This window comes from Anolis carolinensis, chromosome 4 (assembly GCF_035594765.1).
Source record: "Anolis carolinensis isolate JA03-04 chromosome 4, rAnoCar3.1.pri, whole genome shotgun sequence".
Taxonomy (NCBI): domain Eukaryota; kingdom Metazoa; phylum Chordata; class Lepidosauria; order Squamata; family Dactyloidae; genus Anolis; species Anolis carolinensis.
Genome location: NC_085844.1, coordinates 85,241,790 through 85,260,307, shown reverse-complemented (window position 1 = coordinate 85,260,307; position 18,518 = coordinate 85,241,790). Strand labels below are relative to the sequence as shown.

At 38.6% G+C, this 18,518-nt stretch overlaps 1 long non-coding RNA gene across 2 annotated transcripts in view; it reads left to right on the top strand.

The window, feature by feature from the left end:
* Positions 1–364: 364 nt before the first annotated feature.
* The window catches only part of LOC103279459 (uncharacterized), a 117,740-nt gene continuing 99,586 nt past the window's right edge, over positions 365–18,518 (top strand). Inside the window, exons 1-3 of one of the 2 annotated variants that reach the window (XR_506805.3) lie at positions 365–472; positions 8,281–8,340; positions 9,413–11,443. This is a non-coding gene — a long non-coding RNA (uncharacterized LOC103279459). Of the gene's footprint in view, positions 473–8,280; positions 8,341–9,412; positions 11,444–18,518 lie in introns of those variants that run through there. The other variant, XR_010006147.1, reaches the window with a different exon arrangement.

Sequence of the window (18,518 nt, the reverse complement as noted above, 5' to 3'; positions counted from 1 at the left end):
TCAGATCCTGGGATATATGGGCAATGTGGAAGGGGCCAAAAAAGCGAATAACTTTGCTCCTTCGGCCGTGTAAGTATAGCTTTTAGTGACTACTCTCATTACACACTGAGCTCTCACCAAATGGAATATTGTGTGGTTCAAACATTGTCATGTACTATGCTTTGTAGTGGTTCTTTCTGCTTTGGTGTGCATACGTATGTGTAGAGACAACTGTAAGATATATAGGAAAAGGTCAATATCATATCTCAGTGGTTAGCTTCCACTCATACCTCATGCCTGATGTCCTAAAATGAGATTTGGTCCCGTGATGATGGCATAACCCAGCACAAAAATATTTCCTCTAATCTTCAAGTGCAATGCAGCACCAGATGCCAAATGGATTTTGCAGCTGTAGTAGCTCTTGGATACCTTCACTACATTTCTTTGTGTATGTCAGAGGTTGAATAGAACTGGTGCCTCCCTGCTTTATCAGGTATGTTTTAGTGGCAGGAATAACGGAAGAAACTGATGCAATAAATCTCCCAAATCTCTGTCTAAAAAGGCATCCCTGGCTTTTACACTTCAGAGAGCTGTTGGGAAACAAACTGTACATGAGCTTGGATAACAAATTTGTTGAGTGCAGGGTGAAAAGGCATATTTTTTTTCAACTGAGATAATAACTGCACTTTAAAGGGGGGGGGGACCCTTCATGATGTAGGATGAAAAACTATTTCCCCATTCCCTATTGGATAAGCATTTTGGAATCAGGACTTCCAGAGGCGAGTAAGAGAAAACCTCTTGAATTTTCTAATGGCTTTCTTAGCAATTACTTTAGGAAGACTACAATAGGGACATATTTAATTAATATTGAGATGAGAAAAGACTAATGCTTCCTCAAGGGCCACTCTACTCCCCCTTTTCTTCATTATCAAGTCAGGAGGTGCTATGGTTGTTAGTTATGAATATGTTTTTATGGATTTAAGTTTGATTTTTTGATACCATTGATATTTAATTTTGTTTTAATGTTTGTATTTTTGTAGATTTTAAATTGTATTGAAATGCTTTTAATATAAGCTGCTTTGAGTCTCCTTGTGGAGAGAAAAAAGGGATAAATAAACATTATTATTATTATTTTATTATGATAATAATGTTTATTTATCCTTTTTCTCTCTCCACAAGGAGACTCAAAGCAGCTTATATTAAAAGCATTTCAATACATATCCTCAACATCATCATCATCATCATCATCATCATCATTATTATTATTATTATTATTATCAACACAACGACGTTGTATGGCACAGCAAACAAGATAGATATGCTGGATTTCGTTTCGCAAAACCACAAGTCGAACACTTCCCAAGTGTCTAGGACTGTGTGATGTATTTTCTGATGATGTGTGCAGATCCCAGTAGGGTGGCCTTTTGCAGTTGGCAGAGATCTTTTGGCACGGCACCCAGTGTGCCCATCACCACCGGGACCACCTGCACTGGTTTCTGCCAGAGTCTTTGAAGTTCAATCTTGAGGTCCTGATAGCGGCTGAGTTTTTCCTGTTGTTTTTCATCTATGCGACTGTCACCTGGGATGGCGACATCAATGATCCAAACCTTGTTCTTTTCCACAACTGTGATGTCTGGTGTGTTGTGTTCCAGAACTTTGTCAGTCTGGATTCGGAAGTCCCACAGTATCTTTGTGTGTTCATTTTCCACAACCTTTGCAGGTTTGTGATCCCACCAGTTCTTTGCTGCTGGCAGGTGGTACTTGAGGCATAAGTTCCAATGAATCATTTGGGCCACATAGTTGTGCCTCTGTTTGTAGTCTGTCTGTGCGATTTTCTTACAGCAGCTGAGGATATGATCAATGGTTTCATCGGTTTCCTTGCACATTTTGGGTCATCAGCTGATTTTTTGATCTTGGCCTTAATTATAATTAATATAATTATAATTATAATTATTATTATTTAAACAGGAATGTCTAAAAAAGGCAGGGGATTATACTAGAGGAAGTGACTATATCAAATTGGGTTTGTAAACCCAGGACATGCCAGTGGTGACTTAAGTGGTGTTTATTGGACAACTTCATATACTTTTATTGTTACTCTGGATTACAGGGTGTCATAACCGATTGCTCAATGAGTTCAATTATGCTCCACAAACCAAATCCAAATTAGCACTGAAGGCTATGTATGTATATGCCTATCAATTGGCTGCACCAAGGATAGCACTTGTAAAATGATTTTAATGTTAAACAAGTTTCAAATCTAATTGTCCTGATCTGCAGCTTTCTGATGAAGAAGTTACCTCACGAACAGAGTGGAAAGACTTTATTTCTCAAAGCATATAGTGCGGTTACAACCAAAGTTCCAACTGACAGTTCCTTTCCTTGCACCTCCTATTCCTCACCCTGGCCCATCCCCTACATTGCTCCCATTTCCATGGAAACCCTATCCCTTGTTTCCTGGTTTCCACACAAAACCAAGAAAGAAGGTCGTGACACTAATGGGATATTCAGATAGGAACCCAATTTATCTGTTATAGAGTAATATCCTATTAGTACTACTGTATACCTAAGTAGAACCCTTCATTGGACTTCTTCTAGGTTCTCAGTTAATACAGAACTATAGAATTTTAGAGTTGGACGGGGACGGAAAAAGCACATATCCCATTACCCTTCTACAGTAGAGTCTCACTTATCCCACATAAACGGGCCAGCAGAATGTTGGATAAGTGAATATGTTGGATAATAAGGAGGGATTAAGGAAAATCCTATTAAACATCAAATTAGTTATGATTTTACAAATTAAGCACCAAAACATCATGTTATACAACAAATTTGATAGAAAAAGTAGTTCAATGCGCAGTAGTTCATGGCTTTTCCATTGTGCCTTTGGAGAGTAATCACTAGATAAATCCCTTTTGCTGCTCTCCTTCAATATTTGTCCTCCAGATTGCACCGCCACTTTATGACCCTGTCCTCTGTGGTTTTTACTCCTACTTCCTTTCTCACCCCGAGTTTTAACTTAGTGTTCATGTGGCCTGCCCTTGGTTTTATTGTTCTTTTGATCTTGTTTAATGTAGTTTATATTTTCTTTTATTGTTGCTTAATGTGCTATGATTTGTTGTTCTATTATATTTTGTTATATTGTATTGTTCTGGGCATGGCCCCATGTAAGCCGCCCCGAGTCCCCGTTGGGGAGATGGTGGCGGGGTATAAATAAAGTTTCTTATTTATTATTTATTATTATAATGCTATGTAGTAATTACTGTATTTATGAATTTAGCACCAAAATATTATGATGTATTGAAAACATTGACTACAAAAAAGCGTTGGATAATCCAGAACGTTGGATAAGTGAGTGTTGGATAAGTGAGACTCTACTGTATTTTGTTTTGCTGTCATGGTCACCCCCTATTTTTTTTTCTCTGTCTAGCTTAAACCAAATACTATGGACCTTATCAGATGCAATTTTATTTCTGGTTTTTTCTTCTACCAAAATGAAATCCCATGGAACCCATCACATGATTCAGAGCAACTTCTGGTGGGACTCCGTGGGACTCTGTTTGGCAGCATGAAGAAATGGAACCCAGAGTGCCTATGGAAGAGTCGGGTGTTACCTGACTTGCTATGGCACAAAGCAGAGAAACACAAGGGAAAGATGGACCTGATGAGGAACGGATATGGGATGGCAGCAGACGAATCTGGCCAGGAGGGAACAGAATAAAACAGTTCCCTAAGCTGTCCCATACTTTCCCACACCTTCCCCCTGTTCTTCTGATAAGATCCATAGTATTATTTGGAGGAAGCTAGGAAATGGGAGTCCATACATCCCTCCAAAAAGACTATGTTATGATCAGTTATGATCACAGGACAAATTCTAAGATAGCATGAAATAGAAAGTCAAGATTCAAGACTAGATGAAACACTAGATGTGAGGAAGTTGCTTATCTAAGAAGATAAGAAAAAAATCATACACTAGCAGTTATCCAGCATAGGTGAAGTCACTCCTAGAGAATCTTCTTAAGAAAATGGCTATGACTTAAACCAAATTGTTAGTCCTAACTAGAGTAGGCTTATTGAAAAAAATGGGAATGGTAAACCAACAGTTATGTGAATTCCATTGCTTTTATGGATCTAGTCTACTTGGTGGCTAACTACTGAAATCAGAAAAAAAAAACCTCAAAACTACTATAACTATGTGAAGCTTTTTTTTATGCTGATACTTAACTATTTTGATTTTAATTGTACTTTAGATTGTGTTAACAGCCACTTGTGTTCCATTGTTATAAGCTGCTTTCAGATTTTTCTCAGGGGAAAAATGAGGAAAATGAATTCATACAAGTATACTGATATGAGTAATGGTCCAGATACCACACTTATTGAAATATTCTTTGAAACCTGCCGAAGCATGTATGCCAGGATTGCAATCTCATTCTTTCTCACAACTGGATAGAAAAGTTCCCACAGAATACATGAATCATAAGTAGGGATGAGCTGTGAAATTACTCACCTCATCTCATGCCCATGAGGGTGGAAAACTGTAGGGACCCTTGCAATTTTGTTGATGATGTTCAAATGCTGTGTCGGCTGTGATTATATCATGTTACAGATCCCAATAAAGAATATCATGTGGGCTGTATATCCTGTTGGATGAAATGGCAGTATTTCAAATGCAGCTAAGGACAATGAGGACAAAAAGAAAGACAGTAGTGCTAAAATAAGTAGCACTGACTGAAACAAATATTTGGTGATGGGGTAAACTGTTTATTTTCCTGATGTTTGTTCAATATGTGAAATGAGTTGCTTTCAAACTTAATATTAAAAGCAAAGGAAATCAAATAGATTCAATATTTCATACTCTAAATAACAACACAAAGTTACAACATCATCCTCCCAAAAAATAGATCCCATGTCTTAATGTAGAGTGTATGGAAAAATGGTATTGCAACATCCATAAATAAACACCAGGTGTGTTTTGCTGAATAGTGCAACAAACATGAGAAAAAAAAAATCTCAGCTGATTATTTCAATTAAATAATTAGCGCTGTTGGTGAAATTTCATATTTAGAACGTTCTCATATATATTTTTTTAAAAAAACAAAACTATCATTACTTGTACAACATGATGTAACTATGATTCTCAATAGCAAAAGACAATGGCCTATCATGTAGTGATAACTGTCTCAGGAAAAATGCTAAATGGGTGAAATAAAGGATGCGTTCAGAAGGGAGAATTTTTGTTATTCACAACATTGCTCCATCTTTCTCCTAAGATAAGTCTCAGGCTGTTTTATAAACATGGGGAATTATACAGGCACAATTAAAAATAATCTTTAAAATATGTTTTTATTATTTTCTGACAGCATTAGCAGAACATATGCTGACAGGATCAAAAATTAAATGAATCCCCCACCTCTTTTCTGAAGGAGTAATTCTGATAATTCTTCTGCAAAAATGTCTGCAGCAAAGGCACGCTTGTTTTTCTTTAAATGTATGCTATGACTGTTCAGGAGCTAGCTCTAAACATTTGGATCTTTTAAGGCCCCTTCTAAACTGCCATATAATCCAGATTATCAAATCAGATAATCCACATTATCTGCTTTGAACTGGATTATATGAGTCTACACTGCCATATAATCCAGTTCAAAGAAGAAGATCTGGAATATATACGGCAATGTAGAAGGTGATAAAATAGACACTGCAATGGTAGATTTTAAACCAAAAAGAAAAAAAAGAAAAAGAAAGAAAAGAAAAGAATGCTAGCATTCGCCTTTTAAAACCTAAATTGCTGGGTACAAATTAGGCCAAAAGATTTTCTGTCTAAAATCACCAACACAAACTCATTATTTTCTTCTAATATATATAATATATGGGAGACCCGGTGGCAAAGTGCATTAAAGCGCTGAGCTGCAGACCGAAAGGTCCCAAGTTCAAGCCCTGGGAGCGGCGGGAGCGGCCGCTGTTAGCTCCAGCCCCTGCCAACCTAGCAGTTCGAAAACATGCCAATGTGAGTAGATCAATAGGTACCACTCTGGCAGGAAGGTAACGGCGCTCCATGCAGTCATGCCGGCCACATGACCTTGGGGGTGTCTACAGACAACGCCGGCTCTTCGGCTTAGAAATGGAGATGAGCACCAACCCCCAGAGTCAGACATGACTGGACTTAACGTCAGGGGAAACCTTTACCTTTTATAGGACTTTATCACATGACGCCACTATCCTATGGTAGATGCCCAAGCAGGGATAGCAGATCACTTGTGCATCTGCCATGGGATATTGGCATGAGAACTGTCATTAATCACACCTATCTCCATTTGTACAATAGTTCCAATTTGCTGATTCATGGTTGTACAAGTGTACTGCCACATGCCCTCGTAATACCACCTTCCCTCAGTTCTGCTGTTCTGTATTTTTATTATTATTAAGTGATTTAGAATTGCAGTAGTTACTAATGAACAAAAGCCCCCAAATCTGTCAATATATTAAAAAAAACCAGCCTTAGAATAGTGCATGCTTTTGGGAATTAATTGAATCTGTGGCTACAGAACCCACACATACAGGAGGCTGACTATATTTCAGTCATAATTGTTTTTCTTACGATGTTGAGAAACCTTAAATAAAGAAATGGGGACTGAACCATTTGGTGACAGAACCACTTGTAGTGGGGTGATATTGAGGAAAAAGTGCCCAAAGACTGTTTTTAATCTATTTCTTCTCCTATTGTAGTAATGAAAAAACCCCACTTTAAATCAGTGATATATTTCTTATTAATATCACGTGCTTTGAAAGTGATCAGGCCCATCTGCAATAGCTAGAAATAAACTTTGTTTTGGCAGTAAAAGCGGGTAGGTTGTATCTGTAGGCATCTTATTTTCACACACACTTGTAAACCATGTAACTAATAAGCATAAATTAGCGCAAGGAAAAGGGTTGTCAAAATACATCTGCAACTCATAGGTCATGGCTAGTTACTCTTTTCCTTACTTGAGCACCAGCATTTGACACCTACACTAGTGAAGATGGAATGAGAGTTATCTTGACATGAAAACACTTCAGTGAACATTAAGGAATGCCTTATTAACTAGAGAATGAAAGATCTCAAGCTGGTAACTTTCATCCTATGTCAAAAATGAAGGTATTAAAGAAACATAATTCTTTTTTTCTGTCCCCATGGTACCTTAAGAAATGGCATATGCACAGCGATGAATATTGAAAATTTGTAAACAGGTTTTACCAACAACAACAAAAATTTATTGATTAGCCAGTTGGCCTTACCAAGCACAGACAATACAAACACAAAATACAACATACATCTGGTTCACTTAAAATAAAATACAAATATACAGGTATTTGCCAGCTTGGTGCCAATGTAACTTAGGCATAGATATATGCATCAACTATTCTCATCTCCCCTACACTGCACCCCAATCTGATCTATGTACTCCGATCTCCTTTTAGCAGCTTTAAGCAAATACAGGGCCACTTTTGTTGTCTCAATGGGGTTATAACCGGCCAATAAAAATGTAGTTTTGGCCACTTGTTTTATTACAAATAAAAGGCCATAAGTATTGTTTCCTTTCTTTTTCGTATAGGTTACAATTATGCAAAGTGTGGTTCAAATTTTTGACTTCAGGGGCGCCACAAATACATAATCTTTCTTCATATGGGATGTGGTTGAATCTGCCATATCTCTCCATGGACTCGCTTTGTTCGAATCTTGCCCTGGTGAACGCGATTCTTAGGTGTCTTGGCATATCTGCTTCTGGGGCTCCTTTCTCTCTCATTTTTAGAGCTATCTGAATGAAACTGGCTACAATGGAAGAACACATTTACCATTGTTACCCTCCCCTCAAGCCAGGTTTCAGAACATTTCACTCATTAATTTTTGTGAATTTTAATTTTTATAAACAATATTCTTTAAAAACTCTTCAAGAACTATATCCTTGAGTTTCTATTTTCAATGATACAACATAACCAGAGCATTATTCCCCCCAAGTTTCAGAAAGATTTGCACATCCACTGATTTTTAGGGAACTTTAACCAACATAAATTTAACAGTACTATTTCAACGGAAGACCCCAGGGGCCATCCAGTCCAATCCCCTTCTGCCAGGCAGGAAAAGCACAGTCAAACTACCCCAATAGATGCCCATCCAGCCTTTGAAATAATAATAATAATAATAATAATAATAATAATAATAATAATAATAATAATAAACCTACTGGGTAAACTTTGGAATTATTGCCTACCTCACAGGGTTGGTTCCATTATCAACAATTCCCTTTTATCTTTAAATTCCTTTAGAGAATGAACACGGGTTTTCTCCCACCAAAACTACCAGGAAGAAGGAGGAGGCACAAGATGGTATGTAGAATTCTGAGAAATGTAGTTCAACAGGTTGTGCTTTACTGTTTTGAATGATTAGCCATGTTTTTATGTTTGTTTGGTTTTTAAATATTGCAAGCTGCAGGGAGAGATACAAATACCACTACACTCAATGTCATATTGAATTCTATATTTAGTGTTGAAAGCTATCTTGAATGCTTCTTCCGTTGGTTTTGTTTGCACTGCATTCTTGCCAGAACTGGCATTTGTTCCTATAGATTAGAAACATTTCAGAAAGAAACAATAGAAATCTACAACCTCAACATATAAAAGACATGAATTCCATGCCTCTGCCAGCCATGATAACACGTTGGATGTGTTGGATTTCATAGTATGTCAGGATATTGAAAGGTGACATTGCTTTCATCATTTTTAAGGGATTAGCTATCTTGGTCTGTTCAAGAATAACAAGAAAGCATCTTGTGACATCTTTAAAATGAACAGATTAATTTCATGGATTAAAATCTGTATATTTTAAGAGTTTCATAAGCATCTTGGTCTATGTATTATTTTTGAATGTCCTTGCACGATCCCTTGTTTTACTCATTCTTCTGTTGCTGGCAAGTATTCCCCTCATTACACCATTCTGCCATTTTTGGAAAGCAGTTAGAAATTAAAATTGTCAGCATCCGGGTGCTTTTAATGGCTTAGTTCAGCTATCATTTCCATGGCTTATATGTGGGGAGGTGTAGAAAAGGAAGAAAAGAGGAAAGGAGGGGAGGGAGGGTTATACAATAGTAATTGTGCATGCAGCAAACTCAAACTTCTTAATATGCAGATTACACAACATTAATGTAGTCAGTCGAAAGCAAAGCACAATCTTCAAATATACTTAACTCTCACCTTTGCCCAGTAGAAACATCTCTGTATAACACACACAAACATCAGTAGAATTATTCCACTTTGCTCTAATTGGATAAGACAAACAGTCTCAAAGGCAAGGGCTAAACAAGCTTCCTTATAACATAAAAAGTTTTAATGTAATTCAAGCAAGATAGTAGACTGATTTTAATTGAATTGCTGAGAAGTTGTTCTTGTTTTTTTCCCCAAGGATTGCCACATTTGTAGATGAAATGCTGAGAGGTTGTGGTGGCGGCGGCGAAGGAGGATTATTTCTGTAGAGAAAGGTGGGGGTCCCCCACCCAGCTGTAGTAGACTGCACTAGCCCAAAGCATGGACATCTGCAGTCAGAAAAAATGATTCATAAGGAGTTTAGGGATTTGGGACTATTGGGAGGATTTAGTGGGTCTTTTTTAAGGAACCCTGGTGGTGAAGTGTGTTAAAGCACTGAGCTTCTGAACTTGCAAACCAAAAGGTCACAGGTTCAAATCCTGGGAGTGGAGTGAGCGCCCGCTATTAGCTCCAGCTTCTGCCAACCTAGCAGTTCGAAAACATGCCAATGTGAGTAGATCAATAGGTACTGCTCCAGTGGGAAGGTAACGGCGCTCCATGCAGTCATGCCGGCCACATGACCTTGGAGGTGTCTACGGACAACACCAGCTCTTCGGCTTAGAAATGGAGATGAGCACCAACCCCCAGAGTCAGACATGACTGGAGTTAACATCAGGGGAAACCTTTACCTATGTTTAATTACCTATGTTAATTTTATCAATACTTGTATGTATGTATTTTTATCCTTTACAATTTTATCTTGTAAATCGCCTAGAGCATTGTGGATGGAGGGCGATTAATAAGTAATTAAATGATGATGATGATGATGATGATGATGATGATGATGATGTTCTTCACAAAGAGCTTGCCCATCTCAAATCTAAATGGTTTGAGATCAGAATAATTAAAGGGCTGGTTCTTCCTATATGATCTTGCTATATGACTACATTCAGCAGGAGTGGCTAAAATGTGTGTCCGCTGTCCAGCCACTTTTAGAGGAATGATTGGTGGAGTTGTGAGACTGAGTCCTACCTGTACAGGCCAGATGTTCCAGAATGAAATGGATTATAAAGGGTGTTGGTAGTGCTAAGCTCACATCCCTAATGCACTCTGCAACAACATCCACATAGAAGACACATGTTTAAAAAGTCAGGAGGAATTCCTACATTGGCAATAAAATATGCTGCAGCTGATCAGTGTATGGACTGTAGAGTAGAAATTTAGAAGGAACATGCACAGCACTCATGTAAAGAAGCACGACCACTGGAAGATTTGGATAAAAGAACTGGATATGGCATTCTCAGGAAAGTAAACAAGCACCTTTTCCCTCCTCCCTGAGAGGAAATTTCTCTCTCCCCCCCCCTTTTTTTTTTTTAGTTGGAAGATGAGTTCCATTGCTGATTCTCATCCAATGAGTTGTTGCAGTTCACCATATTTCTCCCAATGAGGTATGAAAAAAAAGTTCTGTTGGATCAATTTGTCATTACAGGGAGCTTTGGAGATGCCGAAGCTTTTTGACTCTCTGGAGTGGAACTGTTTTTTTTTACATCCACATTTTGATTCGGATTTATGTGGCTGTGTAGAAACAGATAGTGTCTTCTCTATTGTAGCATTAGAATGTGAAATTTTCTCCCTTGGGAAAGTTTGCTGGTCCCTCTCTTTTTTCTGTCCTGCTCTTCTTGGCTTTACTGGATGAAGACGGTTTTAGTAATTTGGACTGTTTGTTCATTGTGCATTTTGTATTTTTATGCCCTTTTCAATTTTGGTTTATAAAGAAAGGTGCTTGAATTTCTAAATAAAAATAGAGTTTGTTGACTAAAAGACACTTTGCATAATTTGATTTTGAGGTTTCTACATTCTCAAAAGAGCATGCTTTTTTCCTTTACATTGTGCTACTCAAGCTCCAGATAGCAAACAAGACAAATTCAGAAGGTGTACAAAGCACCAAAAGCATAATTTCTCTCACTCATTTCATGGTTTATTATGCTCTTTATTTTTTCTTGTACCAGAAGAGGCCCACATTTTAATGATTACCATTCTACACATTTAACATATTCACAGTGATGGAGTTCATTTATCATCTTTAAATATCCTCTTTTACAGGCCTCCTTCTCTTTCTTTAAAAAAGTATTGTGATTTAAAGGCAGAAAGTTTCTTTGCAGCTTTATGCACTATTTTATGTGTTTTTTTTGTTTTTGTTTTTAAAAAAAGAATTCTCATAGAATAATAGAATAATAGATTTGGAAGACATTACATGGGCCATCTAAGCCAACCCCCTGCCATGCAGGAAAAGCATAATCAAAGCACTCTGACAGATGACCATCCAGCCTCTGTTTAAAAGCCTACAAGGAAGGAGCTTCCACTGCACTCCCAGGCAGAGAGTTGCATTGCTGAACAGCTCTTAGAATCAGGAAGCCCTTCCTAATGTTCAAATCAAATCTTCTTTCCTATAATTTAAGCTCATTACTCCAAGTCCTAGTTTCCAGGGCAGCCAAGACAATCCTGCTCCCACTTCCTTATGGCATCCTTTCAAATTATACATGGCTATGATGTCTCCTCTCAACTTCCTTTTCTACAGGATCAACATACCCAGCTCTTTAAAACATTCCTCATAAGGATTCGTTTTCTTCAGACCTTTGATCATTTTAGTTGCCCTTTTCTGGACACCTTCCAGCTTGTCAATATCTCTTTAAAACTGGGGGTGTCCGCAACTGGACACAGTATTCCAGGTGAGGTCTAACGAAAGCTGGATAGAGAGGCACCATGACTTCCCTCAATCGAGACACTATACTTTTTTGATGCAGCCCAAAATCCCATTGGCTTTTTTAGCTGCTGCATCAACACTGTTGGCTCATGTTCAACTTGTTGGCCTCCAAGATTCCAAGATCTTTTTCACATGGACTGTTGTCGAGCATCATTACTTCTGTATCTTTGCATTTTATATACATACACAAACAATCACACATATACAAATAATATAATTTAACTCTCTGGCAGCTGTTGCATTCTGATTTGGCTAAGCCATTGCAGAGAGGGCAAGAAAGAGAGAGAGAGGTCTGGTAAGACTGCACAGCAGACACAATTTAAGCCTAGTCTTCTTCCTGTTTAAGTATCTTTCTCTGAAGCAGCTCTCCCTCCAACTACCAACTCAATTTTCTGAAAGATTAGCTACTCATCCTAACAGACTGAATAGGAATGTTTGGTTCATTTGTGTTGGGCATAGCTTTGTTTGTACAGAGATTAATTGGTCACTCTTAGGCAGAGAGTGTGTGTACTAGGCTTGATCGATCCACAAAAAATTTGATTCTAAACTCGTTGCAAAAGTAGAGGGGGGCAGCTCTTCGTTTCTGATGGTATTTCCGAATTTGGCCCCCAAAAAAATTCGAAATTAACGAAAATTCGTTATTTCCAAAATTAATTCGTTAATGGCGGACGCGCATGCGCAATTCCCAAAAACAGCACAGAGGGAGAGGACTTTACAGGACTCTCCCACCCTCATTTTTTGAGTGATCTTCTTCCAACTTGGTACAGTGGTAGAACACATTTAACACTGATAGCTCACCAAAATTTGGAACGTTTCCCTTATCCTCTGATTTTTGGCGAATTTTCATAGCTTTTATAATAAACCATTTTTTAATAATTGCAGAAATCTGTTCCTGGTTTGAAAGTCTTATTTCCTGTTAAATTGGGTTGTCTTTACTGTGAAAGTCATTGTTTTACTTCAGAAACTTTGTTTTTGTGGCTGAAACTTTGTTAAATTGGTGTGTGTGTGATATATACTGTGTATATATATAGTCCCTGCATAATGTGTGTGTGTGTGTGTGTGTGTGTGTGTGTATAGGTAAAGGTAAAGGTATCCCTTGACGTTAAGTTCAGTCATGTCTGACTCTGGGGGTTGGTGCTCATCTCCATTTCTAAGCCCAAGAGCCAGTGTTGTCCATAGACACCTCCAAGGTCATGTGGCCGGCATGACTACATGGAGTGCCATTACCTTCCCGCCACAGCGGTACCTATTGATCTACTCACATTGGCATGTTTTCAAGCTGCTAGGTTGGCAGAAGCTGGAGCTAACAGCGGGCACTCACTCTGCTCCCGGGATTTGAACCTGGGACCTTTCGGTCTGCAAGTTCAGCAGCTCAGTGCTTTAACACACTTCGCCATTGGGGCTCATGTATATATAATATACATACACATACACACAATGTGGAGAATATGTGGAAAGGTAGCTAGATAAGTTGGGAGCCACAGCGAAGGCACCTTCCTGGGAGCAAGGTCTAATAATAATAATAATAATAATAATAATAATAATAATAATAATAATAATAATAAATCCCTTACAATATCCAAGATGGCTCACTGCTACAGAATCTTGGGAGGTTTAGTTTGATATGGTACCATTATTGGCAGAGAAAGCCAAGCTGTAGGAGTTGAAATCCAATCATTTATCCTCCCTATAGAATCAATTTTATATGCATTTTTAGCTACAGAAAAGCTAAAATCAGGACAGTAAAAGAACAACACCCAGAAAATGGGAATTCCAGACAGGAAACAATCAGGGCCAGCTAATACCTCCCAACAAAGGATTCCCCCAGGTAGGAAGCAGCCAGGCTTTGAAGCTGCAAGGCTAGTCAATGCTAATCAAGGTGACCAATTGCAACATTCACACTTGCCTCCCACAGACAAGAGTTCTTTCTCCCACCCTGGACCTTCCACAGATATATAAACCCCACTTGCCTAGCTTCGCACAGACGTCAAAACCTCACCGCCGGGCCCCTCTCTGTCTCTCTCGGTCTCTCCATTCCCGGCTCCATCCGCCGCCTTCCCGCCTCACAGAGAGACACCAGGCCTGAGCTGAGGCGAGGCGGCGGCGGCGGCCATTTCCCCCCTCCGTCTTCCTCCTCCTCCTCGGCCTCCTTCCCCCTCGCCCCCTCCCATTGGCTGAGCCCGTGACGCCCCTTTTGCTGAGGGGCAAAAGGAAAGGGCCTGAATGGTGGGAGTTTGGGTGATTTGCAAAAGCTTTTTTTTCCTAACGAAAAAAACGACGACATAACGAAAAACGGCCTCTCGCGATTCGAAACCGCGATATCCAGACGTGTGGACAACCAATGCCGTATATTGCTTCAAAACAAACGAAAATAACGAATTAATAACGGTTAACGGGGAAAACGAATTATTTGAGCAAGCCTAGTGTGTACACCCTAAACTGGTAGGCTTCAGCTTTTAGCTTTGTTCGTCCTTGCAGATCATGCTAACTGAGTTTAATAAATTGTGACACTTGATCAACAAAGCCTAAGTCTCTACCTCTTTATTTCTTTTCTCCCTTATTGAAATTGTCTTAATGTGAGAACATTTGTATTTTCTTCTTAACCATAATGGATGACAATCAGATTTTTCTAAAATTTCTGTACATTGGCAAAGAAGGTTGCATAGAAGAACTCAACTTTAACAATGAGCAGATGTAATTAATTACATTAAGAGAAATGCTTTTATTCAGAGTAAAAGTGTAAATAACAGAATGGTGTATAATATTAGAGCTGATAGGTTCTTGCATTTGATTTGTTGAGCAATATAGAATGAATAACATGCACATTTGCATCTGTACTCCCTATGAGCTCAAAGCTGGTTACATTTAGACTCATAACAAATAAGAAACACATTTAAAATACTTTTAAAGTCCAGCCACCAATATTTGGACACTGTTCTTGTTATGGTTGAGCCTTATGGCTCCGATACTGGGAGACGAGGTCGTAAGACTCCTCGAGAGTCAGACTCTCTTGAGGAGCGCGAAAGGAAACGGCTCCAAGACTTATTTGCAGAACCAACAGACGAAGACTCCTTTGAGGGTTTTACCGAGAGAATGGAGGAAGAGATGGTTAGCTCAGAGGAGGATGACATGGAATGGACTCGTGTGAGGGAGGATTTGGGTGTCACCGGCAATGATAGCATGGGAGGCGACTGGCGGGTTGCAGGATCGGACCCGTGGACGGGCTGGAGGGATGGAACGGGATCCACAGCTGGGGATGCTGTGGGGCGTAGTCAAAGGTGTTTTAGCTCTGATGAGGATGATGATGATGAGGCACCTGGAATTAGGATAGCAGCTGATAGTGATGAGGAGTTATGAACTGGCATAAAATGGGGTTTAGAATCAATGGCTAATTGCGTTGGGCAAGGTAATCTGGACGAACGATTGGGCTCTTGTTGGGGAAATTCCTGAAGACGGGTGTGATTCGTTTGCTGAATACGTAAGTTACCAAGGACACTGGGCATAGACGGCGGGAGGAACTGTGTGGGCTTTTGTTGTGCAACCTGTGTTTAATCTTGATAGCTTGGACCTCCGTCGTCTTTTTGACGGACATTAATTGCCTACTCTGGATTGACGCTGGACTGACTGACTGACTTCGACCTCGGACTATCCCTTCTGTGGCTATCGGTGGAACTGGTGAACTAAAGACGTCTGTACCTGGCTTTCGACCTTGGACCGGATTGGGACCCTGCTGACCGCTGCTACCCTGATTGATGTGTTTGGACCCGGAGTTCGCTCGTTGCACGGAGGAGTAACAACTTAGTTACTCAATCGTAGCTTTTGAGTAGCAGAGAGGAATCTGCTGCCAGTTATTTGTGTTTCATTGAATCTTTGTTTATCAACTTTTGTTGATAAAACTTTTGTTTAAAGTGCCAGGCTGAAGCAGGAAAATTGCATTCAAAGCACCCCTGACAGATTCAAAGCACCCCTGACTGAGAGAGTTCTATACTGATACTATAATACAGCTTGGAATCAGTTTGAGAAGAAGCATTTTCGCTGTGTGGGTGATTAGATTGTCATGTCTGAAACCAGTTTGAAGCCAAAAAATTTTACCATGGAACCAGACCTCAAACTAATTTGCTTGTTGTTGTTGTTGTTGTTGTTGATGATGATGATTATGTTATTTTGCCAGTTCCCAGAGAGAGGTGTTTTACCATTCTGAAGAAATATGAGGCGAAAAAAGGGGAAAGTGACAGCAGTTACTTGTGCCACAGGGAACTCTAACTTTCATCATTCCATACCATTGAGCTATGGCAGTTAAAGTTGTGTCAAATTGCACTAACTCTACAGTGCAGCTAACCCTATGAGGGGTTCCTTAGGCCCCATCTACACTTCAGTTTAATGCCATTAAACTGCATTATATGAGTCTACCCTGACCATATTATGCAGTTCCAAATTGCATTATATGGCAATGTAGATGGAGCCTTAGCTAACTTTACTTAAGTAGCTGATACAAGATGTTGGCCAAAATGTGTATTGTAGATAAATGGAAACTGCATACAAAAAGAGATATGAATATATGTGCATTGATTTGGAATTAGAATGAAATGGGTTTCTGAACTAACCAAGGAAGACATCACTGGCATAAACTGGAAAATATCCCTTAGTTGTTGGCCAGGCTATTTCTCAAGAAAAGGAACATTCAGTGAACTATATAATCACTGAACCTATTTCCCTACTGAAAAACAGATTTTAAATAAAATTAACAGAGCAATGCTATTAAAGTTTACTATTTAGCAAATCTCACTCTGTTTAATGGGGTGTATATTAACATAAATATGCCTAGTACTGCAGTTTCAGCTTCCCTCCATTCATTTCCAGTGAAGTGACCAAAGACCTAAACCAACTGCAATGTTAACCCCATAAATACAAACAAGTTAAGTATCAACTATTTCTGATAACAGTAGCACAATTCTCCTTGATTTTTTTCTTAAATAAAAAAAAGGTACAGCAAACTTCATTTGAAGTGTTCCTTTCTATTTTATTGCTGTTTGTGGAATTATAGAGGACCAGTTCCAGGTTCTTGAGACAATATGAAAGCACAAGTGACAATAAAGAATTTGATTCAGTTGTATGTACTGCACCGTTTTTAACAGGACTACACAAATACACAAATGCATAGAAATTACCACACGTTGATTTGTAACTATATCTAGGTTTCATTATGACTTACAGTAGAGTTTCACTTATCCAACATAAACGGGCCGGCAGAACGTTGGATAAGCGAATATGTTGGATAATAATAAGAGATTAAGGAAAAGCCTATTGAACATCAAATTAGGTTATGATTTTACAAATTAAGCACCAAAACATCATGTTATACAACAAATTGGACAGAAAAAGTAGTTCAATACGCAGTAATGTTATGTTGTAATTACTGTATTTATGAATTTAGCACCAAAATATCACGATGTATTGAAAACATTGACTACAAAAATGCGTTGGATAATCTAGAATATTGGATAAGTGAGTGTTGGATAAGTGAGATTCTACTGTATTTGAAAAGGCTTAATATGTTTGTGCAGTTTCTATTGTGTATGCAAAACATTACAGAAATGCCTTTTTACGGTAAGTCATCTTCTGAAAATAGCAGGCATCTTTACCAGCATTACAAGGCCATAACTTACTGTAAGCAACAATTCAATGTATAGCCTTACATTCATGCATATTTTAAGATTATATTTAAATATGCATGTCACTTTAAATCTTTTGCAGTAATCCTCTATATCTCCATGAAGCAACGGGGCAGTTGCAGTTTGCATAATGTGGCCAAGGCCAATTCAATTACATGGAGCACATATTGAACTCCTAGGGGTCAACACTTAAGATATGGATTTTTCACTTCTAGTTGCTCGACAATGACTAATCTTAAATTCTCTATGAATTGCTTCTCAGATGAAGAAAGCAGTAGAGAGAGAATTGAGAATAATCATGAGTTGGGTATTATGCGAATACTGAATAATGTCATTCAGTTTGGGTCCTAAAAATGTCCAGGGTTCAAATCCTTGTATTCTATGTGTATGCATTTTGCACAAAGCTCAAATTATTGGACAATATCACAGGAAGTAACTGGCAGAAATAACAAGTAAGTTGTTATTACTTGTTCTTCCCAATTCTTTGGGAGGAACTTTCACCATCAACAGGATGGTGAATCTACTTTAACAGAGCAATTTTATTTTTCCCAAAAGGTTCACCACTTGATTTAGAGTTCAGATTAAACCCCACAGTGGATGTATGTTTGATGATACGAAAGTTCTAAATATGGATGAAAAACTGCACTATGACAGCAACTTCACCAGGGATAACAGGACCTCTTTTTGATATAGTTTTAATTACTTTTCTATTTATGTGGTGTTATACTAGACACTGCATCATCAACCGATTCACATGCTGACTCCTACTGCATTTTTGCCTTGTGCTTCAAATTGTGAGGCTATAGCAAAATGTGTTTTGTATCACAGCT